Here is a 27,889-nt window from a genome sequence, read left to right as displayed (position 1 = left end):
TTGTAGCTCCTTCAGGTCCTGGCAAGCTGCTGTTAGGTCTGCCTGGAGCCTTCTCTTCTCCAGGCTGAACACTCCCAGATCCCTCAGCCTGTCCTTGTAGCAGAGATGCTACAACCCCTGAGCTTTTTCCTGTCCTCTTCTGGACTGCCTCCATCAGGTCCTTCCTGTGCTGAGATGAGGGCTCCAGAGCTGCAGGTGAGGTCTCACTGGGGCAGAGCAGAGGGGAAGGATCCCCTCTCTCCATCTGCTCTTAACTGGAGGGAGGCAAAGCAGTGTGAAGCTGAGCTGCTCTTCCTCTGCCAGCTGCTCCTCTCTCTTCACATGTCCATACTTGGAAGAAGAGCAGTGAGTTCTTTTGGACTCCTTCAGGCTCAAGGTTAGAATTTGAGGCTCCTTGCTGTTCAAAAGTAAAAGAGAAAAAAAGATTGATTGTGTTTTGAGCGTGCTCCTGGGTGTCTTATTGCTGTACTGTTTCTTTCTTTCCAATGAAAACCCAACAGATCTTTTGATTTGTGTGGCTTCCCACAAACCCAAGGCTTTGCTGTTTTCTTTCCTGAGCGGGAACACCAAAGTGATTCAATTTTAGAAATGCTGTGGTTAAAAATAGAAGGGCCCAACCGTTTCTCTCCTCACGGTATGTGAAGTCCAGTCAAAGTGTAATATTTTTGCCTACTGGTAGTTAGATTAAGTTTCCCTGGGCAGACAGAGTGTTGGAAAATTAGTAACCTCCTGCTGCTTCATAAACAATATCACACCTAGCTGAGAGCTTGAGAGGGACCCTGATGCTACTGCTGTATCCTTATTTCCCCTGATTTCTCCTTTGCAGTGCTGTTACCGTAAAGCCCTGGGGCCACTGGAGTGCCTGTGCTGCCCTGCACTAACGGGTGCTGCTCATGTGCATAGGGACAGCCTCAAACAACACATCAGCAGAGGAGTGGGGCTTGGAGAATCACAGAATGGGCTGGATTGGAAGGGACCTCCACAGGCCATCCAGTCCAATCCTCTGCACTCAGCTGGGACATCCTTCACTACGTCAGGTTGCTCAGAGCCCTGTTGAGCCTCACCTTGAATATCTCCAGGGATGCCCAACCACCTGTCTGGGCAACCTGTTCCAGTGATCCTTGGGAATGAGTCAAACAGCTGTCCCCAAGAAAAGCTTTGCCTGGATTTAAAAAGGAAGCAGCACAGGGTTTCTGTCTCTAGCCACTCTCTTTCAAGATGTGAACTGAAACTGCAGATTCTGATTTTTAGACCAATTCTCTGATGGTCTTGCTAGCTCAGACAGAAGGTCAGAAAAAGGAGTGTGGATTGATTCCATCTTTTGGGTTTGTGCCCAAAGGACTTGTATGACTCTGAAGATACCTTATGAGGCATCTCAGCCTGTCACTCAAACAGGGCATTTCTGTTTGCACAGTCTGCCATGGTGACTTCTTCCCCAAGGCCAACATCCAGCCCAGCACACCACACATTGCATTAGCAGTGGGCGTTGGCACAGCAGTCCTTGGACTCTTCTGAAGAGCTGCCCCACAGAGCGCTTACTGCAGTCCTGCTGGCCAGCACCCAGCAGAAGTAAGGAAAGCCTGTGAGTGACTCCTCCAGTAGCTGCTTGATGGTTGGTTGAGCCCGAGCTGGTAACCATCTTTGCCATACCTGCCTGCTGGCCACATTGCAAAAGTAGAGAGGCTTATGAGTGGAAGCTGACAGTGAAAAAATAAACAAAAGGGCTACCCTGACTAATCCTCATCATGGTCGCACCTCTTGTTGTAGAAACCATCAGAGGAAGAGAGACTTGCAGTGCTTCTAAATCTACTAGAGCCTCAGAAAATCCATTAGGAATTTATCTTCACTGCTTAATAAGAAGTGAATCTTACCCAATCAGACTTACTACCTCTGATTCAAGTAATTGGACAGCTTTTGTGTCTTTTTTTCCCTACATATTTATACTCCTAAGGAACTCCAATCATGATTTTACTCAACTACAGATAGTTGAGTACAGAGTAAACAGCAAAATGTGCTCTACGTCCAAGTACCTCTTTGACAGGCTGTTACAAGATTGCTCTGAATCTCACTCTTTTTTCCTTTGGCAATCATGGGTTTTTTTCCCCCCTTGTCTTCTCATTTTCTTGTTTGGGTTATGTTTTTTGAGTTGTTTTGGTTGGTTTGTTGAGGACGGGGGACACAGAATTTAGTAGTTTATTTACCGATATGCATGTATAAACTCTATCAGTCAGTACAGCCTGATTTCAGAATGATAGAAACACAGAATGGCTTAAGTTGGAAAGGACCTCGGAGCTTATATGCTCCAACCTCCCCACCGTGGGCAGGGGCACCACTCAGCTAGATTCAGTGGCTCAAGGCTTCATCCAATCTGGCCTTCAACACCCCCAGGCAGGAGGCAGACAGAGCCTTCTTGGGCAGCCTGTTACAGAGTCTCACCGCCCTCCTGCTGTAGAGCTTCTTCCTTGACTCCAGTCTAACCCTGCTCTGCCTCAGCTTCAAACCAGTCCCCCTTGTACTGTCTCTAGCCATCTCTGCAGCCTTCCTGCCAGGATCCCTTCAGCTATTGACAGGCAGCTCTAAGGTTCCCCTGAAGTCTTCCTTTCTCCAGGCTGAAGACCTCCAGCTCTTGGATCATCTTTGTGGCCTCCTCTGGAGTCACTCCAGCAGCAGTGTCCCCTTCTGCTGGGTACCCCGGAACCTGAAGGAGGCTTGGAGGTGGGGGTCTTAGCAGAGCCAAATCAAGGGGCAGGATCCTCTCTCTTGCCCTCTTGCTGCGCAGGATGTGCCTCTGGGCTGCCTTTCCTGTGCAGCAGGATTGTGCAAACAAGCAGAGCAGCTGGCCCCTGGCAATAAATTTCTGGTGTGTCAAAGCTCGCAATAAGCAGCAGCTCCACAGAGAGCCTTGGCTTCTCATAGCCCACAGATCACAGCTAAGATGCTTTCGGGGACTGCTGAGCAGATCCAAGGACAGGCAGCCCTACCAAACAAGAACAGAACTTTGTTATTGTGTATTGCGAAGAGCATGACAAGGAAAACATTTGGAGACAAATGGGAGTGCATCAAGATGCGAAGGAGCTTCTAGGAGGCTTTATTTAACTTATTTATTAAGACTGGAATTCAGCTCAGGCCAAAACATTCTGTGACATCCTGGAAAAAGTGCCCAGGGAAATGCAGAACAGCTGCGTCCTCCTGCCACTGCTCCCCGCAGCAGCGGCTGGCACCACGCTCCACCAAAGGGGCTCTTCCCTTGGGTGCAGCTTTGGGGTACAGAAGGAACCTGCAGAATGTGTACTAAAATGGTGCCAGATTGGCACAGGCTCAGCAAGTCATGATGGAACTTGTGTCTCATTCCTCTGTGGATTCAGCTGCTGTCCAGCCACCATGAGACTGCTTTCCCAGCCATAGTAATTTCAAAAGAGCCACAGAGGTGGGTAGCAGAGGCTGAGTTTAACATTTCAGATTTCGTGTCAGAGACAAGGATTTTTTCCTAGACTTTCTGTGCCCTGCTGCAGGCAAGACAAAGCTGCCCATCTGCAGGGATCGAGGGAAAAGCCAGTCTGAGTCTGCTAAGCCATTAAGACGTGCCTGCCCTTGTGCAGTGCAAAGCACCATGGAACAGAGCAGGCATGGCTAAGAGAAGCACCAGCAGAGGCTTTGGGCTGAGTTCCAGCACAGGCAACAGCAGGCTTAGAGAACATGTTCCAGGATTGCTTGAGACATAAGCAATAGAGCTTGCTAATGTACTGCTTCCCAGAAAAGAACAGGAATTCTGTCCTTACTGGGAAGACAACAGTTCTACTAAGGCAGAGGGGACTGGCACCACTAAGCCGCTCAAATCAGCTTCTGTGCTGTAAAGTGGTCACACTAGCAAGAGATGAATTTTTACAAGAGCAGGTCTAGTGAAGCCAAGCTCTGAAGCAGTTCAAAACTGATTTGAACTAAGCATTTTGCTCCTAGCAATCTGTTGAAATCAGTGTCATGATCAGCACCATTGCTGCTTCTGTTCCGCCGGGTCCTACCAGCATCCCAGCAAACTAAGCAAGCAAACTTCATGTGGAGTTGTGCATTCCTCCTTATGCTGTTCATCATCACGTAGCAGAGTTCCACAGACCAGGCATCAGGAGATTTAGATCTTGTTTTGTAGTCCGTGTGCAGGACATTAACAGATAAATACAATGGTTAAAAAAAGAATCCCAATGCCACCTAAGGATTCTCAGTCTAACTCCTGTCCTTCAGGAGGTTAATGGATACCCTCCAGATGCTATCTGATGTGTAATTAGCAAAGCACAAGTCATTAACTTTCCCAAAAGGCAGGTGCCTTGTCCCAGCTGAGATCATTGTGAACTTGCTCAGGTGGGACATAATGTTGTGTAAAACTCAGCCTTGGCACCTAGATGAAGACCTGAGTTTATTCATGTGGGATTTAGAAATGCTCACTTTCTCCAGGAAGACTTCAGGGGTACTTTTCATCAGGGTGTCTAGAGATAGGACAAAGGGGAATGGTTTGAAGCTGAGGCAGAGCAGGGTTAGACTGCAGCTGAGGAAGAAATTCTTCAGTAGGAGGGTGGAAGGAGTCTGGAACAGGCTGCCCAGGGAGGCTGTGGCTGCCTCTTGCCTGGGAGCGCTGAAGGCCAGGGTGGATGAGGCCTTGAGCAGCTGAGTCTAGTTGAGAGGTGTTGCTGCCCTCCCCCTCCCAGGTTGGAGCAGATGAGCTCTGAGGCCCCTTCCAACCTGAGCTGTTCTATGATTCGGTGTGACTTTGCCCTTTAGCAGAAGAGAAATGCATCAGCACATGGTTATGTGCCAGGGGCAGACACTGTAGAAAGTGTTGCCATGCTTTGCCTGCTCCAGAGTGTCTTGTTTGGGTTTCAAAGCACTGAGAGAAGTCTTCTAACGTTCTGGCAGGGACCCTTTTATTTTTGAACAGTGCAGAAAAATAACTGCACAGCAAAACTGCTGGATTTTGGGCTTCATTAATTTACATGAAACACTCAGAATTTTCCCTTTTTCACAAAGCAAGCTGCCACTGAGTCCCTGTGTGGCAGGGCTGGTAGCCTTCACAACCTTTCCTTACTTGAATGAGATATTTTGCTGTCTGATTGCCTGTACTTGATACAAATTGGGATGTCCACCCAGTAGGAAATATCAGTGTTTAATTGCTTGACTTCAATCCCTGTCAGTCTAAGTAGCTGAAATGCCACTCTCTGTTGGTTTGGGGCCCCTTCCTTCCTCTTGGCATGAGACATTCCAGAGTGTGTATGCAGAAACACCCACATCTTGTGGTGGGCTTTGTTCTCCAATGACATATTTCACTACTGAACAATGAACATGTGCTGATTTGATTTGTTGATGTGACCAGAAATATTTATTTTCATGTTCACACTGAATCCTGCTTGTCTAGAACAGTGAATTATCTGTATGCAAATTCCCTCTTGAGAACAGGAGAATTCCTGTTTCACCCTTGGAAGTGTTTTTTTTCCTAGATGACCTTCCCTATGAAACATTAATCTATTCAGCTGAATGTTTGCACTGTCTTAGGTGAGGACTTGGCATGTGTCCTAGGTGTGAATTGAGTGCCTGAGCCAGACCTCTCCAGAAGCAGTGGGTCCCCATATGCTGACCTTACTTCTTGGATTTTTAAGCTTCTCTTCTTCTGTTGATCTTTTTTATGTGGTTGGTTTGTTTGCTGGAAATTATTCCCTTCCTTCCACCTGCCTGGACACATCCTTTTGTGATCTGCTGTAGGTGATCCTGCTCTAGCAGGGGTCCTTTCCAGCCCCTGACATTCTGTGATTCTGAATTCCCTCCTTCCCAAATTCCTTCCTTTGGAATTCCTTCTGGAATTCCTTCTTTCTTTCTGACTTCCTCTCCTCCAGAGCTGTTGCAGCCGTGGCTGAGCCTGGCAGACTGTAACACCATGTCATACCCATAGCTCCAACACTCCTGGCTAGCATGGCCCTGTCTGCTGTTCCCTGTCCAGATACCCTCTCCCCTCAGGCCCATGGCATACCTCAGTGCTGTCACCTGTGACCATGGGGATACTGTGGAAGAGACTGAGTAGAGTCTTTCCTCTGAGCTTGTGGCTTCCTTCTGCCAGCCCAGAGCCTTCTCCCTAGGCTGTCCACAGCCTTGTGAGTAGATATCCAGTGCCCAGTCCTTCATTTGCTGCCCTGCTTTTCTGCCTGCAGTGGTGCTGGTTGTCTGTGGTGTGACACTCAGCCACAGCCTGCCCTTGCTAGGCTAACAATGTCCATGTGCCACACTGCAGGCACCACTGTAGGACCAAGTGCAGGCTCCTGCCCTTTGGCCACAGTAACCCCATGCAGCCATACAGACTGGGGGTGAGTGGCTGGAGAGCAGCCTGGCAGAGATAGACCTGGTAGTGCTGGCCGACAGCAGCTGAGCATGAGCCAGCAGTGTGCCCAGCTGGCATGGAAGGCCAGTGGCATCTTGGCCTGTATCAGGAACATTGTGGTCAGCAGCACCAGCACTGTCATTCTGCTTTGTACTGGCACTGGGGAGGCCTCAGCTCAAGCGCTGTGTGCAGCTCTGGGCCCTCGCTGCAGGAGAGATACTGTGGTGCTGGAGTGGGGCCAGAGGAGAGCAATGAGGCTGGGGAGGGGCTGGAGGGGAAGGCTGATGAGAAGAAGCTGAGGGAGCTGGAGGTGTTCAGCCTGAAGAAGAGGAAACTTAGAGGGGACCTTATCACTCTCTACAACTACCTGAAGAGAAGCTGTAGTCAGGTGAGGTTCAGACTCTTTCCCCAAGCAACCTGGGACAAGAGGGCATGGCCTGAAGCTGTTCTAGGGGAGGGTTAGGTTGGATATTAGGAAGCTCTTCCTGATGGAAAGGTGATTAGGCACCGGAATGGACTGCCCAGGGAGATGGTGGAGTCACCATCCCTGGAAGTCTGTAAGAAAAGATTGGATGTGACACTTGGTGGCATGGGTTAGCTGATGTGGTGGTGTTAGGTCATAGGCTGGGCTTGATGATCTCAGAGGCCTTTTCTTGCCTCGGTGATTCTGCGATTGGTTGTATTCTGCCCTGCACACCTGGAGTATGGAAGCACAGCACACTGGGAGCAGAGAAAGCACACAGAGGCACAACATTTCGCTTGTGTGTTTAGGACTGCTGCTAACGTGTTCCAGCATGTGGAGAAGGACAGATTGTCTCATTTCAAACTATGATCAATGAAGTCCTATAGAGCTTGGTTATGTGAACTGAAGAAAGTCTTAGCTGTGGGCTCCCAAGGGAAATGTGATCAAGCCTGACCTGCAGCAATGCCTGTGTGACAGCATTCTAGAGAACTAAGCAGCTCAGATGCATCATGTGAAGAACTGGCTGTGTGGCAGCTGTCAGCTCTGTGGCACGTTGAAGAAATGATTAATTTACTGAGAAGCCACCAAAAGGGGAGAGCTCTGCACAGGAGCACACAGCCTGAGGGTGCTCACACGGTGCCTACGGAGGTTTTTAACCTATTACTTCTTGAAGTAACTCATGGCACATTAGGTTGTTTCCTGTGCTGCTTTCTTTAGTTAGAGACCCGGTGGATGTCTTTGTGGTGATGTCAGATGTTGTTACTGGGAAGTAAAGCTTATCCCCTCAAGTGTATAGCACCAGGAGGGAGCAGAGAGTGACGAGTGGCTGGAGAAACTGCCTGGTAAGCAGCCTTCACAGCACAGCAAAAACCTCATTCAGAGAGTGAAGCCAAAGGAGAAATTAAACCAAAGTCAGACCTCAATGCTCTTTCAGGTTGCTGGTTTAACAATCAGGTGGAGAAGTTAGCTGGGCTTTGTTTTTCTTATTATTAAACCAGGAGCCTAAAAATATGAGGCCACTGTCACAAATAGAGCTGGGCAGGCTATTTTTACAGAAAATGGATTTAACAAAGCCTTTCTACAGTCCGACTGACCCTGAAGTCCAGTGGCCACTCTGCTGCCTTTGGCAGTATCTCAGAAATAGAAGGAGGACTAAAGAGATGATAGGAAATGCCTGGAGCTCCCAGAAGGGCTCATAGATCTAGCAACTGGGACAAGAGACAGAGCTGGAAACGGCTGCCTTAGGGCCTGGTCAGGGCAACCTGAGAGTAAGAACAAAAGAAGTGGGGAAAATAGCATGGCAGAGAACATCTGAGACAGAGAAAAGTGTTACAAAAGAAGACATCATAGGAAACCTGGTAAAAGTGAGATCAGTAGGTGAAATCTGAGGAGCTGGAAGGATGCTGGGCAACTTTTGCCATTGCACACAAAATGGGAAACTGAATAAAAGCAGGAATGGACAACAGGCTACAAAAGCCCAGAAAGCTTTTCCTTAGGAAGGGCTCCATAGGTCTTCAGGTTGGCTGTGTGCCCTTTGCCCAGTCCCCTGCCAGGAAGGCTGTGCCTGTGCAGCCCTCCACCTGATGCTTTTCCAGGTGGTCTGTGCCCAGTACCAAGCCTTCTGTCAGAGAACAACCTGAGTCACAGAAACTGGATGGGGATCCCCTTTGCAGACTGCCTTTTGTGTTGCCTTTGAGATCCTAGCCACGGCCCTGGCCTGAGTCATGGCAGAGCATGACCTAACCTGGGAGCAGGCCACTTATGTTGGATTTGCAGCATGTCTGCTGCTGGGGCTAAGGGCTCCTGGCTGCTCTGGAGACTGCTCTGAAGGGGTAGGGCAGCTCCAGCTGGAGGCCCCAGCAGCCTCTGTGCCATCCTTGGCCTATGTAGGGTAAGCACAGCACTTTTTTGTTTGGGGTTTTTTTGGTCAGTTGTGAGACATTAGAAATGTATTTGAGTGGCCCAGGGATGGCTTTTGCTAGTGCTTCATTGTGACTTCAAAGGCTGCTCTCAGTAGCTGTGCCGGTGGGAACTGTGTTCATACAGGCACTGCATCTGCTGCTTGGCAGCACCAGTGCCAGGCTGGCTGTGCTTAACTGAACTTTTCTTGTGAACACTTCTCTCTGGAGAGACCTTCTCCTGCATCCATGCTTGGGGCCACTTGGCTATATCTTATCTACTCTTACACATAACCTGTGGCATTTGGCACAGGTATTTTCACAGAAGAAAAGCAAAAGGCTTCCATGCTTTATAGAAGCACAGAATGGCTCAGGCAGGAAAGGAGCTCAGAGCTCATCTGCTCCAACTTCCTCACCATGGGCAGAGACACCTCACAACTAGACTCAAGGCCTCATCCAGCCTGGCCTTCAATACTCCCAGGCAAGAGGCAGCCACAGCCTCCCTGGGCAGCCTGTTCCAGATTCTCTCCCCACTCCTACTAAAGAACTTCTTCTTCAGCTCCAGTCTAAGCCTACTCTGCCTCAGCTTCAAACCATTGCCCCTTGTCCTGTCTCTAGACACCCTGATGAAAAGTCCCCCTGAAGCCTTCCCGCAGGATCCCTTCAGCTATTGGCAGGCAGCTGTAAGGTCCTCCTGGAGTCTTCTCCAGGCTGAACACCCCCAGCTCCTTCAGCCTGTCTTCACAGCAGAGGTGCTCCAGCCCTTGGATCTTCTTTGTGGCCTCTTCTGGACTCCCTCTAGCATCTCTGTGTCCTTCTTCTGCTGGGGAGCCCAGAACCGGAGGCAGGATTGGAGGTGAGGTCTGAGCAGAGCCAAAGGGCAGAATCTCCTCTCCTGCTCTGCTGCCCACAGTGTTCCGGCTGCAGCCCAGCACACAGCTGCTTTCTGGGCTGTATGAGGGCACTGCTGGCTCCTGGGGAGCTTCTCAGCAACCAACACCCCCAAATCTCTTCAGAGAGTGCTCTCAACCCACTCTGCACCCAGCCTGGATTTGTGCCTGGCATTGGCCCAACTCAGATGCAGGACCTTGTACTTTGAATACAGAATCTTCACTTTAATGCAGGACCTTGCCCTTTTAAAGGATGAAATGACATTTTAATGCAGAAACGCTACTAAACTGCAAACCCAAAACCCCGACTAGGGAAGCAGACTGTCAATGTGTGCGTTTCATTTCAGCAGTACTTGTGCCTCCAGAAAACTCTATTTCTTTTACCCAAAGGAGAGATGGAGAGAAAAAAACTTAAGGTCATGGTAAAACTGAAAAATAGAAGCATCCCCATAGCAGATGCTAGCTCTGGGTCACACTGGAGTTGTCACAATGCTGCAGCATTCTTACTAAATGTGAATGTGATGATGGTTTAGAGCACAGACTGATTGGGCCCTGCCTTTGAACCTGCTCTGGAATGAAGGGCAGCAGAGGTACCTGGTGGGCTGCGGGCAATGCACGTTCCTTAGCCCCTGTTGGGCAAAATGCAGCAGCTGAGCTAACCCTGTCCAAGAGCAGCCCAGGCAGGGCTGTCCAGGTGCTCACAGAAGCAGATGAGGAAAGCACAGCAGTCCTGCTCTGCCGAGAGGCAGCAAAATGATCCAGCAGAGTTGGGTATCCAACCATGCCTGACTGTGCCTCTGAGTGTTCTGCACAGGTTTTGCATCTGAAGATCTTTTCTCAGGCTTCAATTCTCAAGTTGTGCCGGGGGAGGTATAGGCTGGATGTTAGGAGGAAGTTTTTCCCAGAGAGAGTGATTTGCCATTGGAATGGGCTGCCCAGGGAGGTGGTGGAGGCACCGTCCCTGGAAGTGTTCAAGAAGAGACTGGATGAGGCACTTAGTGCCATGGTCTAGTTGACTGGCTAGGGCTGGGTGCTAGGTTGGGCTGGATGATCTTGGAGGTCTCTTCCAACCTGGTTGATTCTACGATTCTGTGATTCTATTCTATGATTCTTGGAATATGTTCCCTTTTATAAAAAGATGTAGGCTATGGTTGGTGAGAGGTCCACACACATCCCTCAAGATCTGAATTCATGAAATCCTATTTTGTTTGGGAATTTCTGTTCATGAGGTGAAGGATGTAATCTATTACCTGAACTGTAAACAAACCCCTCAGGAAGGTCCCCTAGGAGAGGAAGGAGAGCCTTTACAGTTCAGATTTTGGAGGTTTTCTGTCACAGCAGCAGAATTGCTGCCCTGGTCACAGTCCTGTGGCATCTGCACCTTGGGTGGGTTTGCCACTTACACAAGTGGGGTCCCAGTGCCCCATGGCTGGACATCACAGACCTGCTGCTGGCCACGGGGAGGGGCAGAGTTTCCGTGCTGGGCAGCCCTGCACCGCTGGCCTGTGGCCCTGTAGTCCTGGGAGGGATGCTCCCGGGAATGCCAGTGCTTGGGTACCACCTGTGCCGCCTTCCAGTGGCTTCCCTTATAGTTCAGCACCAGCCGATAGGGCCTCAGACCTCCTTGCCTCTGGCCTCTCTGCAGTGCCCGAATGCCAAGCATCCTGAACATGCATTTTCTGTGTAAGAACATTATTGCAGATGACTGTCTGGCAAAAAAGGCCTCTGGCTTGGAAAAGCATACCAGCTTGCAGCTGCTGCCAAAAGCACTGAACCTTTTCTGAGGGCAGACACTCTGGATGCTTCAGCTGGCAGCGGATCGCTGAGGGCTATTTTTCAACATCTAAAGTAGTATCCTTTGGGAAATGCCCAGTTCTGTAGAAGAATGTAAAGTGTGCCCACAGGATGCTGGAAGCCAGCCACCTGCACTGCTAGAGTAGGAATAGCTTCTGCAAATCAAAGTTGGGCTTTGCATTTTAACAGGACTAATAAAATAGACTGAAGGAAACTTGCACTAGAGCAGGAGTTTATTTTTAGGCAGCTCAGTAGCTGAAAATAGAAATCTCTATACATAGGAACCACATTTTGCCTCTGGTAAGGGTGTTTCTGCCTGAGCAGGCTTGGATGTGACTACTGGTGATGGATGAATTCTCAGTTCTGCAGTCATGGCCAGCCTCCCTTGCATCACTTTGGAACTGAAATGCTAAACCCAGAGCCTTAGACAGAAACTCAGAAAAAATCTGCATCAGTCTCTGAGGACACAGACATTCTGTGGTATGCTCCAACTTGCATTGAGAATGCAACATCCTTGCTCACTGCTACCTGCTGGGGCTTTTAGGAACATTTTGGAGTGAATCCCATAAGAGCAAGCCCTTTCTCCTCTCTGTTTCTCCTTTTTATTGATGTTTCCTCCTATCACACATGGATCTGAGAAGAGCTGAAGCATTCTGGGGGAGAGAAGGTAGAGGCTGTTGGAGCTGCAGAACAGTGAGCAGCATGCCAAGGATTGCCTGCCTGGTTATGTCAGGCTGCCTTATCGGTTACCATGACCCAGCAGGGTGAGATGAGCTGTAAAACTGGTTGAGAAATGAGTAGGTCAGAGAAGGAGCTCGAGTTCATCCTGCTGTGATTGCAGACCCATGACACTTTCCCCAGAAGCAGATGTGCAATGAATGATGTCATTTTGCCTAGGCTTAGTTGCCACCTCTGCCATCATTTGTTTGCATACCCAAGAGTTCAAGCAGCTCAAGAGGAACTTATCCCTCCTTATTCTAACTGGTTTGTTCCTTTGCCTTTATTCTAGTTTGTTGTAAAAGAGCAATTCACGATGCATTTGATTATAGCTATTTGTTCTAAGTAGCTACTCTGCCTTGGTGAAGTCACATCTTGGAATATCATGTCCAGTTCTGGGCCCCTCAGCTCAAGAAGAACCTCAGGGAGCTGCTTGAGAGAGTCCAGCACAGAGCCATGGAGCTGTTGCAGGCAGTGGAACACCTCCTGTGAGTCCAGGCTGAGGGAGCTGGGGCTCTTTAGGGTCTGGCTGTATCAGGGACCAGAGACTCACCCGTGGACATCTCCAGGTGGTTTCTAGGAAGTTTTAACCCATCACAGTCTGGCCTTGAAATGCCTGCTTCTGTTCTTGGAACAGCTCTCTCAAACTGTATTCACATCAGAAACTTGCCTCACCAGAAACTCCATTCTTCACTGTCTGGGTCAAATAGGTGGGGTGAGACATGGTGCTGTCAGTCCCAGGGGTGTAGCTGAGGTCCAGAATGGTGTCACACCTCTGTTCTGGTTGTGCAGAGGCAGCTGCCTCTTCCCATGCTCCCATCAGCCAGCAGAGGCCACCTGAGCCATAGAGGCAGTAGGAGAACAGCCCTGTGGCTGAGGCACCAATATGCCCACTTGGCTGAGCTTCCCTGTGAGGTGGGGAGGGGGATCAGCTCTGCCGGGCTTCAGCTGAAGCCAGGTAACTGAGGGGTGCTCCTCATGCCTTTCAGTCACCAGTGGGAGACAGGGTCCTCCAGAGTGAGTACAGGAACAGCTGCCTGATGCTTTTGCTCTGACTCATTCTTTAAAGCAGCCTGGCAGCCTCCAGGGACGATTCTGGGAGCCTGGCAGTACACGTATCCCAGAAAATGATCCTTGCTCAATGACTAAGGGTGCAGGTTCCTAACTGTTGCTCTGAATCACCTCACTGTGGCCAAGCATCTTCAGCTGTTGAGACATCTAAGCTTAAAGCAGACTCAGCCCCAGGAGTCCTGTTCACAGACACTTCTGCAGCTGTCACAAACCACACTGCTCTTTGCTGCCTCTAGGTATTTCCATGATTTTAATTGCCTCCCAAAACTCAGGGCTACCTGATATATTTGACTTTGAGACACACAGGGGCAGTTCTGATTTAAATGCAGAAGCAAAAGAGGCTCTGATCATTGTCCTCTGTTATTTCATAAGGCATGAATTTTAATGAGGCAGGAAGAGGTAGCAGCACCTTGATTTTGGCTTGCTGGGCTGTTATCTGTAATCTGTTTACTTGCTGCAGCTCTCTGAGAATTTTCTCTTAAATGCTGCAGTGTGCACAGCCCTGAGCAGTTTGTAACCGTTTTGGCCCCCATGTATTTCCTGGAAGCTGTAACTAGAAGCAGCTCCTCTGCTATAACCGAGGGCCTGGGTTCAATGCGGCTGCTTTCCTTGAACGAAGCTCAAGTCCCACCAGAGGGAACAGATGGGAGCTGGGTCCTGTGCTAGAGAACCCTGTCTGCAGCTTGTCCTGCAGCCAAAGATACCAGAATGCTTGTAACTCTGCCATGACTCTGCACCCTCTGCTTTCCCCTGTCACTTGAAATGGGTTCAGCCTTTCTAGGATGACCAGTGCATGCAGCCCTTTCTGGGTCTCCACTGAACCGAGGGGTGGTGGTTTCACCTGGAGATACTGGCTCTCCAGAAAAGAAACACAGGAGCAAATTTCCAGGCTGTTTGTAATTTTAATCATCTCCTTCCTTTCCCCAGGCCTTATCTCCAACTGCCAGGGCACAGACTTCCAGCCTAGAGAGTGCCGAGTTTCTGCCTAGTGTTTTCTCGTGGCTTTATCTCTCACTGCCTGGGTGGCTCCTCAGCTTTTCCCAGGTAAGCAAAGGCATTCCTAATCTCAGATGAAGTGGCTCAGGTGCCTCAAGTAGCAGCTTGCAGTGCTTGTGGAATACCCTCTTCACTCCTGGCAGACAGTGCTCGGGTTCTCCCTGCCTCTCCAAGCTTCCTGTGGCTGGCAGTGCTGGGTAAGCCCTTTCTGTTTCTGTGTGTTTGCCATTTTAACAAACACCTTCCAGTGTAAAAGGCATTAATATGGAACTGGCTTGGCCTTTAGTGGGTAGAAGTCTTGCATGTTACTAGTAAAGGGCTGCATTAAGTTCAAGATGAGAGAGGGAGTCTGTGTAATCTTTTTTCCTGGTGTTACTGCTCCAGTCAGAGACAAGGGTTAAAAATGCACCTGTTGCACAAAGGCTTCTTGCATGCTGATACGTTGGAGAATGCAACTCTTTGTTCTCTTCCATTCCTTATGGTGTGCTCATGCAAGCTTGTGCTTAATTTAATCCTTCTGCTTCGCTTGTGGTTTCTTGCTTAGTTTTTAGGATTGCTTTCTATTTTCTCATTAATTCCAAAGGGCAACTTCTACAGAGAAGAATTCATGTATCTGGCTCACAGGGGACACTGATGGCTTGATATGTGCAGTTTCACTGCATACTCATATTATCAATGTCTGAGAGAGTCTTGCTCCAGTCAAAAGTAGCAATCACAGAATCCTAGAATGGCTCAGGTTGGAAGGGAGCTCAGAGCTCTTCTGCTCCAACCTCCCCTCCATGGGCAGGGACACTTCTCAATTAGACTCAGCTGCTCAAGGCCTTATCCAACCTGGCCTTCAACAACCCCAGGCAGGAGGCAGCCACAGCCTCCCTGGGCAGCCTGTCCTAGAGTCTCAACACCCTCTTACTGAAGAACTTCTTCCTCAGCTGCAGTCTAGCCCTGCTGTGCCTCAGCTTCAAACCATTGCCTTTTGTTCTGTCTCTAGACACACTGATTAAAAGCCCCTCTGCAACCTTCCTGCAGGATCCCTTCAGCTATTGGAATGCAGCTCTGAGATCCCCTTGGAGCCTTCTCTTCTCTGGGCTGAAGACTCCCAGCTCCTTCAGCCTGTCCTCACAGCAAAGGTGCTCCAGGCCTTGGATTATCTTTGTAGCTTGCTCTGGAGTCCCAGAGCATTGTGACCCTGTCCAAAAGCAGGAGATGAGTGTGAGGATTCCTGTGTGACTTCTGAAGAGTTTCAGGTGCAGAACTGTGATTTTGCCTTTGCCACAGAGCCTGGTGAGCTGGTCTCTTATCTTTGAAGTGTGAAGGTGTTTCAGCTCAAGGAGCTGTCTGGGTGACTAGCCGAGGCTTCCTTCTACCCTGTTCTCCCCGGAGCACACTGCTGTAACAAAGGGCATCTCTGTGCCAGTAGGGTCCAGCCTTCTTCTGGTGTGAATAGGCAGTAGGCAGTGTTTACTGCCAGGGGTGTTTGTGGGCTCTGCAGTTTGGAGCAGTCACTCCCTCAGTCCTGAGAGACCTTCTCACTTGTTGCTGTGTGCAGAATTCCTTCTGAATCAAGATCCTCTGACCACAAAATCTGGGCTTGCTGTGGAAGTTTGCACTTCCAGCTTCTTCTGCTACCATGGGTGGCTTTGAACTACAATTGCAGATGCAGCTGCCATCTGTGCTCTGTGTAGCAATCACCTTTTCTGGCACCACTCCCATTCCTTTTACCAGTGAGAGGAAATAAGAGGCTCACAAACAAGCTTCCACCTTTCTGCTCATACCATTCATCAGCTAAAATAAGAGAGACACCTGGGGAGAAAGCCAAGTCTTTCCTCACTGAATTAAGGATTTGCTTTCTGCAATTAATACAAATTATGACATGGAGAAAAGGAAGCGAGAAGAATTTCTTGGCCATGAATTTCAGAGCTCTGCCAATACATTTCAGGAGGGCAGATGACCTGACAACAAGCCTGGGTCCTCATCTGGTAAAACAATAAAGAGAATTCCTCTGCAGTCTTCCACTTTAATTGTGCCAAGGGACTTCTTATAAAGGAGTTTAGGTAGGGGGAAGTGGAAACAGAGAAAAGCACCAATTAAATTACTTTGTGTCTTCTACAGTGAACAACTGGAATATATTACTGCACCTTGTCCTCAGTTATATTTCTTTTTGACAGAGGGAAGTTTCCCATTAATCAAAGGCTAATCACAGAGCTTTTCCATCTTTCCTTTTCCCTCATTTCTTACAGTCAGGGACATTGCCTGGATCAGTGTTAGTTATATAAGAAACTGATTGTAGAGGCTCCTTGCTTGCTTTAGAAGATGGAGTGCATAAGGACACGTTGCCATCTGCAGACCTTGTGGAGGCCCAGGCTGGCGCAGTCAGTGCAAGTCTTTCCAGTGACATCAAGGGGCTGTGGCTCAGGGCTGAGTGCTGTGTTTGCTCACTGCTCAGCTCTGCAGTGCTCTCATGCTGAGCAGTGCTGCTGGTGATGAGTTGATAGACCTTGCACTTTTTGGTGATTCTGCATGAGTGCCAAATCTTGTGTTTAGAAGAGTCTTTAGTGCAGTGAGCTTTGCCCTTCCTTAGAGATCACACAGAGCCCACAGGAAGAATATCTGTGCTTGGAGGACACAGATGAGCAGGACAGCTGTGTAGGGGCAGTTTTGGCTAAAGACTGTCAAACCCCAGAAAATTCAGAGTTACAGATTGGGTTGGAAGGGACCTTAAAGATCATCTAGTTCCAAACCCCTGCCATGGGCAGGGACACCTTTCACTAGACCAGGCTGCTGACAACCATCCAACCTGGCCTTGAATACCTCCAGGGTAGGAGCCTCCACAGCTTCTCTGGGCAGCCTGTTCCAGTACCTCACCACCCTCACAGTGAAGAACCCCCTCCTAATGTCTAATGTCAGTCTAGTTTCTTTATGTTAGAAGTCATTACTCAAGCTGCCATGAGACTTCAAGGTCTCAGGTTTAACTTCCATGTGTCCTTCCACACCTTCAGGGCAAACACTCCTCCTTCTCCACCTTATTAACCTTAGCAGTCACTGTTTGATTTGAGAGCAAACCAAAGAAGAGCTAAGGAAAGCAGAGTGTGTGACTGAGAGATGGTAACGTACTGAGCTCAGTGTCCATGAGTGTCCTGCCCTTTCTGGAACCAAAGTGGCCTACAGATGGCCAACGCTACTCATCCTAATAGTTCTGGAGTCACTTTGGACTTAAGCAGGGAAGATCCTGGAGATCACTTTATCTGAAGGGGAGGATGGTTGAGTTGTTCACCTGGAGGAGCTCCTCTGGGGAGGTGAGGGAAAGGAAGCAGCACAGGGTGCTGCTGTGGCACCTGGAGCAGGCCAGGCTGCCTTCTCTCTTGAGTTCACCTAGTTCATCTTGGTAACTGAGTGATTGGAAGAGCCTCAGCAATACAGAAGGAGGAACTGGGACAGGCTTGCTGCTTCTTCCCTGCTAAGAGTGGTAGGACAGCAGTGAGCAAAGGTCAATGTGGGTCACTCAGCCTTCCTGTAAACAACAGCAACCTTTTTAACAGCAAAGTGCTGCTGTGCATCACATTGTGGTTGTGTCTATAAAAAGAACAAAATGCCTCCCCCAGCCATTCCCCACCAGGATACAGTAATGAGATGCCCAGCTGCAGATGCAGCAGAAGCCCTTCCAGTTCTGCTCAGTTATTGTCTGTCTCATCTTTAGCAGATGGCTGGACGATGATGTCTGCAGTAATAAAAATATCAGAGCCCAAAGCTGCCAGCTGAGTTGGAAAAGTGGCTAATTGCTATTTCTGTCAGCTGGAGCCATTCTTTCTGAAGCCAGTAAGGGCCATCTTCAGCAAGAGCCATGTGAGAACATTTAGTAGCCAGATGAAGCACTACCAAACTGCTCCATCCCTGGACTTCTGGAAAGAATCATAGAATCAACCAGGTTGGAAGAGACTTCTGAGATCATCCAGTCCAACCTAGCACCCAGCCCTAGCCAGTCAACTAGACCATGGCACTAAGTGCCTCATCCAGGCTTTTCTTCAACACCTCCAGGGATGGCAACTCCACCACCTCCCTGGGCAGCCCACTCCAATGGCAAATCACTCTCTCTGGGAAGAACTTCCTCCTAACAGCCAGCCTAGACCTCCCCTGGCACAACTTGAGACTGTGTCCCCTTGTTCTGTTGCTGGTAGCGTGGCAGAAGAGACCAACCCCACCTGGCTACAACCTCCCTTCAGGTAGTTGTAGACAGCAATGAGGTCACCCCTGAGCCTCCTCTTCTCCAGGCTAAACAACCCCAGCTCCCTCAGCCTCTCCTTACAGGGCTGTGTTCCAGGCCCCTCACCAGCTTTGTCGTCTTTCTCTAGACACATTCTAGTACCTCAACATCTCTCTTGAATTGAGGAGCCCAGAACTGGACACAGCACTCAAGGTGTGGCCTGAGCAGTGCCGAGTACAGGGGAAGAATAACCTCCCTTCTCCTACTGGGCACACTGCTAGCTCATGTTCAGCTACTATGTGCCAGTACCCCCAGGTCCCTTTCTGCCTGACTGCTCTCCAGCCACTCTGTCCCCACCCTGTAGCCCTGCTTGGAGTTGTTGCGGCCAAAGTGTAGAACCCTGCACTTGGTCTTGTTAAATCTCATCCCATTGGCCTCTGCCCACCCATCCAGCCTGTCAAGGTCCCTCTGCAGGGCTCTCCTACCCTCCAGCAAGCTCCTAGCTTGGTGTCATCTGCAAACTTACTGATGCTGGACTCAATCCCCTGGTCCAGATCATCCATAAAGATACTGAACAGGACTGGACCCAGCACTGATCCTTGCGGGACACCACTAGTGACTGGCTACCATGCACCACCATTCTCTGGGCCCAACCTTCCAGTCATTTCTTGACCCACATCAGAGTGAATCTGTCCAAGCCATGAGCTGCTAGCTTTGCTAGGAGCTTGTTGTGACAGACTGTGTCAAAGGCTTTGCTGAAGTTCAGGTAGACTCCATCCACATCCTTCCCCACATTCACCAGGTGGGTAACCTGATCATAAAAGGAGATCAGGTTGGTGAGGCAGGACCTGCCCTTCCTAAACCCATGCTGGCTGGGCCTGATCCTTTGGCCATCCTGTAGGTGCTTTGTGATGGCACTCAAGATGTCCTGTTCCATCACCTTGCCTGGCACTGAGGTCAGCCTGACAGGTCTGTAGTTTTCTGGCTCCTCCTTACGACCCTTCTTGTGGATGGGTATCACACTGGCAGCTTCCAGTCTTTGGGGACCTCTCTAGTGAGCCAGGACTGCTGATACTTCGGGTTGGAAAGGACCTTCAGGATCATCCAGTTCCAACCCCCTGCCATGCACAGGGACACCTCCCACTAGATGAGGTTGCTCGAGGCTTCATTCAACCTGGCCTTAAACAGCTACAGGAAGGGAACATCCACAACCTCTGTGGGCAGCCTGTTCTCCCCACCCTCACTGAAGGAACTGTGTTAGCTGTGTCACACTGGTAGCAGCAGCAGACATTCCTCCTCAGTGAGCCAGAGCATGTCAGAGGCTTGCTTCAGCACTGCTTGGGCACAGGCACGTGCATTGCATAGCCAAGCACCACATGGCATGCCTTTGGAAGGGCACAGCTTACATTCCAGGTTCTCCCTGTGCTTCTTGGCACATGCTAGCTTTGATTAGCTGTGGGGCATAGAAACAGGTTCTGTGTTCTGGATTACACAAAACTAGGAGCTAAAGCATGAACTGAGAGCTGTCAGGAGGTGCTGAACAGATGGCCTGTGGTCTGCCTTCTCTTTGTATTTGGTAGCTCTCTCGATGCCAGAAGATCACACAGCACTAATTAAGTGCCTCATGGCAGTGGTCCTGGGAGGAAACCATTCTTCCACTCCTGGAGAGTCAGGTTCTTTCAGTCTTGGAGAGTGAGATTCTATGCCTCTGTCACTGAGAGGCACATTCTGGGCTGTATTAGTAACTTCTGTGAGCTTTTAACATTCTCAAAATGTAGATGAAGACTTTTGCAAAGGGCAGGTGGTCTTCAGAGCTGGGGGTTAATCACTCGCTGTTTGCACTCTTAGAAGTTCTGTTGCCTGTATTCTGAGGGCAATATTCATAGTTGAATGACTGTGCTGAGAGGTAGAGGGTTGCTTTTAATACTAAAGAAACTCAGTACCTTATGAGAACACTCCATTTGTTTATGGAGTGTGCTTGAGGAATCCTGCTTCTGGTGTTTGAGACCTTATATTTAGTTTCCGTTAGCATTATCTGTGTTATTAAAGAGAACAACTTCTGGATCTGTCCCACCTTTCTATTCCAAGTTCCATTCAGCAAGAGGACTTGAAGAAATGTTGTCCTGTTGCAGTGTATTAGGCTCTTAAAGTGTGTAGTGCACAGATTAGTGTTAGTTTATTCCAGGTTCTATGGCCAGGAAATGAATCAGTGTTTGGTTTGAGTGAAGGTTCCCAAAGCAGTTCATACACATTGCTTGTGTTTGCTTGCCTGTGAGCAGAGAGCTGCTTGCTTGGCTGGGCTTTTCCTTTCCCTGGTCACACTTTCTTCACTGGTTTGTTTTAGGATGCAAGTATCACAGAGTCATAGAATGGTAGGGGCTGGAAGGACCTTCAAAGTTCATCTAGTCCAGATCCCCTGCCAGAGCAGGAGCACCCAGGGCAGGTCACACAGGAACACAGCCAGGTGGGTTTGCAGTGTCTCCAGAGGAGGAGACTCCACAACCTCTCTGGGCAACCTGCTTCAGGGCTCCAACACCCTCACAGAGTTTTCCCTTCTGTTCCTGTGGCACCTCTGCTGCTCCAGCTTGCCCCCAGTGCCCCTTGTCTGGTCCTTGGCCATCCCTGAGCAGAGCCTGGCTGCATCCTGCCCACACTGCCCTGCACATCTTTAGCAGCAGCAGCAATGAGGGCAGCCCTCAGGCTCCTCTGCTCCAAGCTCCAAGACCCAGCTCCCTCAGCCTTACCTCACAGAAGATGCAGCAGCTCAGTTGCCCGAGGCCATTCTTGAGCTGAGGGGCCCAGAACTGGACACAATATTCCAGATGTGGCCTCACCAGGACAGAACAGAGGGGCAGGAGAACTCTTCTGGATCTACTCACCACAGCCCTTATAACCTGCCCCAGGATGCCCTTGTCTTTCCTAGCCATGAGGACACATTGCTGGCTCGTGGGCATCTTTCTGTCCACCAAGACCCCCAGGTGTCTCTTTCCCCAGAGCTGCTCTCCAGCAGATCAGCCCCAAACCTATCCTGGTCCATGGGTTTGGCCTTTCCCAGATGCAAGGCTCTACACCTGGCCTTGTATCCTGTACTGAGACTCTTCCCTTACCATTCCTGTACCCTGACAGCCACACTGACTGGTTTCCCTCTCAGTGACAGCCAGCTGTGGGCCAAAGCTGTGAAAGCAGCAGTGCCAGTTGTGCCTGGTCCTGATCAGCCCTTTAAAACAAATGCAGATGCTGCTGGCCCACCTTGGCACCGTGTGGGGAATGATGTCTGGCAGCAGCGGTGGCCTGGAGTGCAAAGACTGAGGGAAGTGACTCTTACTCTTTGTTTGCTGTTTCCCAGTTGCCATTTCAGAATCCCCAAGAGAACACAGCCTTTCTCTCTGGGTGGTTCTGTCCATTAAGGGTTATGTTTAAATCTGAAAATCCTCTAGATTCCAAAAATGTCCTTGGAGCCTTGCTTTATTTACAGAATAATCAACTTTTGAACCAAAAGTCCTCTCTCTGACTCGAGCAGTTTGCCACTGGAGGATTTCCTGAGCTAGGCACAGACCCTACACGTTTACCATCTCTTTCTTCCTCAAGTTCTGTGCTCTCCTCATTTCACTGCAGCTTCACACCTGCGTGCAGCCTTCCACCTTCCTGACACAGCAGGCAAGAACATGCCTGCTGCTGCCTGCTTTGAACTTACCACTCACGGTCCATACTTATCCTTGAGGAGGTGGTGAGCAGTTGGTCCCAATCCACCTTTGGTTTGCTTCCCAGGATTTTATAAAGCTTTGTGTACTTCTGCTCAGCTGAGTGCTTGCCAGGCACAGAAGTTCCTGTTCCTTGGTTGCTCTGGGCGTGGCAGCTGGTGCACAGGCTGCCATTGCTACTGCCATTGTCCACACCTTTCCTAGAGGTGCTGCATCTGCTCTGGAGACTAGGGACTCGGCTGCAGGTGGCATTCGACCTACAGCAGGGGTTTACACTCTGGCACAGCTCTGTGCTTTTCCTAAACTTCGTTCCCTACCTGAGAATTCCCAGAGTTGTATTTGCTGCTTCAGCTGCTGCTGAACAGAGAGCTTAAGTTAAACCTGTCCTATCTTCCAGACTTCTCCTGTGCTAGTGGAGGCCATCTCAGAAACTCTCCTGTTATATATTTGGAGTTTGTCCCCTCACTGATCAAAGCCCACTTACTCCTGACTGGTTTGGGTCTGCCATGGGCCTGCTGGGAGGAAGCTTTAGAAATCTTTCAGGGTGTTTTTAAAAGTCAGTTCACAACACTTTAAGGAATCTCCTTAAAGTGGCAGGAGATGCTTTCCATGCTCCTTAGCAGAATTCCTCAGCCAGGTGTGGGATAGCTGACCTGATGATGTGTTACCCTAAGAGCTTGCAGGCAAGAGATGTTGCTTGTAAGATTAAAGTATTGAATGGGACACTCCTGAGAGAAAGAATTCTCCCAAACATAGCTGAGCCTGGCACAGAGCCACTCCAAACATCTGCTTGGACCAATGTTAACATTTCTACCTTGCAAGGAACTGACTTTGAGATCAATGGAAATCTTGTGCTCAGCATTTTGCCTTCTCTTTGCCTTTGTGAGGCTGCAGTATGAAGTGTCACGGGGCAGGCTTCTCTGTTGCATGCTTCTGGCACACCCTCAGCACTGGTTCTGTTCTCTGCCATGAAGCTTGCTCTTGACAGCAGTTTTTCATTTCTCAGTGCCTGTGTGCTCTTCCATCAGCAGCTGTAGCAGGCAGGTCGTGTTCCTTAGCCACAGAACTTCCCCAGGAAGAGAAATCTCTGGTGCCTGTAGAACGGAGTTTGCAGGGCATTGCCAACCACCATGCTTAACGAACAGCCTCTTTGCTGCTGACCTCCTGCAGCAGGTTGCTACTCGAGGCTGCTGCACGCTTGCTGTGCCACCTCTGAGGGGAGCCATTAACCAGCAGTTCTGATGAGTGCCAGGGAAACCTCTCTTTGTCATGCTTGCGGGGTGACATGGGCCCGATTCTGCTCCTCTGCAAGTGATGCGAGTCACACACAGCCTGCAGCTGCAGGTCTGCACAGCAGCTGTCAGTAACACAGACATAAAATGAGATTAAAGCCCTTGCAGTACAGTCTGTTGGTTTCAAAGAGGTACAGGGATGAGAGAGTAAAATGAAGAAATCAGTTTCCATTCTTGTGCATGTGAATAGCTGCTTGTATGGGATTCAGTGAAGCTTAGCTGGGAGAGAAGACCTTCTCCACTCCAGAGTGTGATCACATCAAACTGTATCAATATAGAATAGTACTCTTGAGTTCAGCCTCTGTTGTAATGGCATTTTAGCCATTTGTTCAGGGGTGAGAGCATGTTGTAGAGTTTAAAAGTTCATTTTCAGCTGAAACCCTGAGTGACAAGCGTTGTTTGTAGGAAGACGATTTCACCTGCAAAGCTAGAGATGGGGCGCAGGAGGAGGCAGGGTACAGCATCACCATGGCATGTGCTGGCTGGTGTTGGCAAGGGAAATAAATATCCAAGGGCTTGTGCACTTTGTGTTACTCTCTAGCCTGCTGGAGTCTGGGCTTCCACTGTTAAGTGCTGAACTCTCCTGCTATGCTCCTAGGAGTACAGTTTAGTTTTTGGCAAGGCCATCAGCAACAGGACTGAGAATATGGCATTATTAGTTACAGTGCTCTGAGAAGCAATCCTAGGACTCTGGAGAAGTGGGCAAATGAGGTAGCTGAGGGCTGCACTGTGGGTGAGAGGTTAGTGGAAGCTTTCCCTTCTCGTGTGTGCTGGTCTGTGGGATGCTCATCTAAGTGCAAACACAATATGGCTTCATGGCTGCAGTGGAGTCCAGACACACAAAGACACACAAACAAGTCCCTAAAAGAGGGCACTTGCCTGTCTTTGAAACACACCAGTGTCCTGCAGGCCATTTCCTACCTAATCCCTCCAGCTGGAGCAGTCTGACTTTACACCTCCCAGAAGGCAAATGTCTGAAAAGTTAATTTGGAACCAGATTTGGTGCACGAGCTCTTCAGATGGCTGAAAAGTAATTCAAAGCACATTTTGTTCCTCTTCACTCTGTAGATGCTCAGGAGCAGCGTGACAATGCCAAGTGTGCTTGCTGAGATCCTGCTGCCATCTCCAGCTTGTGCAAAAATAAGTCAGGACAAAACCACAAAGGGGATAGTTGGTGCATCTGGTACCCTTTTTTTTGTTTTTCCTCCTCAGCAATGTTTTTTTTCCCCTTCTTAACAGAGGAGAGTCAAGAGAACAAAGGCAGTGGTGTCATTTCATCACCCCCAGCCACCCTTCCTTATTTCAGACATGCAGGGCAGACCCCCAGCAGGCTCTTGCCTTATGTTTTGTGACTCTTACCAGTGGTGCAAACTGTGAGGTTTTGCGAGGAGCAGAGGCACTTGGAGATTGCAGCTTGGATTGAGACCACTGCTAGATCACACAAAAAGATAGAATCCCAAAACCCAATCATATGATAACTTCTGGCTGAACTTCTGCCCAACTTGAACTGCAGTCAAACCTTGCTTTAGCTAAGCTAAGTCTCCCTTGGTCCTGGCTTTCACATAAAGGAGTTGTTATTTTTCTTGTGTTTTTTTCCATAGCAAATGAACAAATCTGCTTGGGATGTCCGTGAGGCTCCATGCACTGATTCACTCCCATAGTAGATGACTTAGCAAATGATCTGAGTTTCTGATTTCATGGCTGGAGGGAGTGAGAAGTGCTGTGTGGCTCTTGGCTGCCAGGCACTGCTTCAGCACACCTCCATGAACGTGCCAGTGCCTGCACTGATGGCTGCTCTGGGTCCTCTGTTTGATAAACCTTATGGGGCTCTCCCTGGAAAAACAGCAGAGTGGTTTGGCTTATCTGCTGTTACCTTGGCATGAGGAGCCCTCGTCTCTGATCAGCTGGGTTGAAGCGAGATGGGAGGACAAGTTCCACTGAAGTGGCTGCCTGCTGCTCAGAGCTGAACAGCTCTTTGCTGACAGCTCATGCACTCAGCATCTGGGCAGGCTTCGCATGGCCCAGCACCAGAACAACACATCACAGGAGGGTGTTTGGAGTGCTTGAGAGGCGATGATCTAAGGCTAGCGTTTAGTCCAAACCTAAAGAGCTGTTCCAGTGCGTTCCGGTCAGCCCTTACCTTGGGATTTAGGGCTGAAGGCAGGGATTCAAAATCTGCTTTTATTTATGAACACTTTGTGGGAGACCTGCAGAGTTTAGAGCTGAATAGCTCTCAGCTCTATAGCGATAAACATGCTGTGGAGTGCTGGGAGGATGCTGGTGGCTTTCTCAGGTGACTCTTCTGTACCCACAGGTCTGTGTGGTGCTTCACAGCTGCCACACCATCAGACATAGCAGGCAAGAGGCAACAGGCCTGAAAATCGAAGCTGTAATAATATAAATAAGTCATTGTTACACTGTAGCCAAAACCTATTGGCCTTTGCCAGATCTGGAGAGGCAGACACTGCAAACAAGTCTTTGGGGGAATAATGAGGATTTTACTGTAATTGCAAGTCATGTGCTTGCAAATTGCCTAACAAAGCTCTTACTATTCCTGGGCTGGGGCTGGAGTTGTTTGGGTTTTGGTTGTTTTTTTTCATGGTATGGAAATAGAGATTGGGATGCAGTTGTGGTTCTTAAATGCTGAGGTAGCTAACAGAAAGATCTGGCCTCCAGTTCAGAGCAGGACAGGTAGTATGGATTTATTTGGTTGCTATTGAAAGATGCTTCCAGCGGCTTCTGAAATGGAAAGCAAAGCAGCTCAGCTTGAAATGGAAGGGTAAGTTCAGCCCAAGTTTGTAACTGTGACATTTTAGTTTCTTTTCCTTGCTGATTCAAAGGTGGCTGTTGCCAGCTCTTTGGAAGTGATGTGCATATGCAAGAAACTCCTGTGCTCACTGCTTCAGGCCATAACTTGTGAACAGCCCAAGCTAGGAAGTGAATGGAGGCAGCAACTTCCACAGCATTGCCTAACAAGGCTCTCTTCCATTTTCAGGACAGCAGAAGGATGGGGGCAAAAGTTACAACCAGCTGAATGGACGCATCCTGAGCAAGCCAAAGGCTTCCTGTCAGACTAGGCAGAGATAAGCTTCTCGCTGAGCTTCATCTGCTGGCGTGTTTATGACCTTACCACAGGTATACAAAGGCCTCTCTATTTAACTGACCTGTTAAACTACTACAGCTTCCCAGAGATTCTTTCCTGCTCACTCATTTCTTCTGTTTCTTTGTTTTCTTCTACATGATCATTAAAAACAAAGGGCATAAAATGAAAATAGCAAAAGAAAATGGGAGGAGGAAAGTAGAAAGGCAAGAAGAAGAAAATCAAACCCTGGAGAGTATTTAGTTTTCATACCTTTTTTCTTCTTCTAACTTCACATTGAGATCTTGAAAAATGTAAAGTAAACATGAAGATTTGGGAATTTTCCTTGAAACATACTTCCCATTTTTCACCCAGCACTGCTGCCAACTTTCTGACTCCGTAGTACAAACAGCTTTTCAGCTGCTCCTACAATGGCACATTCAGAGAAAGATGCTTGTGCTGGTGGCACCTGCACAGCCACTCATCTGTGGCAGTGGAGGAGCAAGGGAAGGTGCCAATCAGATACTGTATGCAGACTGCAGAAATGCTTCTCCAGCTACCTGCCTGTGTGGGGTACTGCAGCTGAATGAAGGGAAGGTCCTGGAGTCTCCCTGTGCAGCTGTGCAGGGGCTGTTGGAGTCTCCCTCTCTGCAGATATTCAAAAGCCACCTGGACACATTCCTGTGTGATCTGGTATAGGTGATCCTGCTCTGGCAGGGGGGCTAGACTGGACAACATTTCAGGGTCCCTTCCAACCCCTACCACTTTGTGATTCTGTGAAAGCAGTGGGTAAGTTCTCCAGCGTGCATCCGTTTTATCTTTAGCGGGGAATGGTTTTTTTTGCAATGGCAATGTAGAATGGACACAAGCAGCACGGTGTAAAAGAAGTTAACATGAGCAGCAGATGTGAAAAAGAACTTGTTCCTCGCATCCAGTCTCAGTCTGCTCTGCTCTCATTTCCAACCACTGCCCTCATCCTGTCCCTGCAGGCCTTTGCAAACAGTCCCTCTGCAGCCTGCTTGTAGCCCCCTTTAGGTACCAGCAAGCTTCTTTAGGTCTCCCTGGAGCCTTCTCTTCTCCCTGAGCTACCTCAGCCTGTCCTCACTGCAGAGCTGCTCCAGCCCCTGATCGTTTTTGCAGCCCTCCTCTGGACCCCCTCCATCAGGTCCGTGTCCTTCCTGTGCTGAGCGCTCCAGCACTGCAGGTGAGGTCTCCCCAGAGCAGAGCAGGATCTTCTGTCTCCATCTCTGGCCACGCTGCTTTGGATGCAGTTCAGGCTGCCGTTGGCCTTTTGGGCTGCCAGTGCCCATTGCTGGTTCCTGTCCAGCTTCTCTCCCACCAGCACCCCCAGATCCTTTTCTGCAGGGCTGCTGTCACTTCATCCCCCAGCCTGCATCGATATCTAGGACTGCTCCATCTTGCACTTTGCCTTATC

The 27,889-nt window shown here is 49.3% G+C and overlaps 1 long non-coding RNA gene across 3 annotated transcripts in view; it reads left to right on the top strand.

The window, feature by feature from the left end:
* Positions 1-26,794, top strand: part of LOC135177527 (uncharacterized) — a 70,788-nt gene extending 43,994 nt beyond the window's left edge. For 2 of the 3 annotated variants that reach the window (XR_010303090.1, XR_010303088.1), the window contains 2 exons: positions 14,116-14,232; positions 26,371-26,585. This is a non-coding gene — a long non-coding RNA (uncharacterized LOC135177527). Of the gene's footprint in view, positions 1-14,115; positions 14,233-26,370; positions 26,586-26,632 lie in introns of those variants that run through there. The other variant, XR_010303091.1, reaches the window with a different exon arrangement.
* The last annotated feature ends 1,095 nt before the right edge of the window (positions 26,795-27,889 follow it).

This window comes from Pogoniulus pusillus, chromosome 1 (genome assembly GCF_015220805.1).
Source record: "Pogoniulus pusillus isolate bPogPus1 chromosome 1, bPogPus1.pri, whole genome shotgun sequence".
NCBI classification, from domain to species: domain Eukaryota; kingdom Metazoa; phylum Chordata; class Aves; order Piciformes; family Lybiidae; genus Pogoniulus; species Pogoniulus pusillus.
This window is presented reverse-complemented; position numbering and strand designations above follow the sequence as displayed.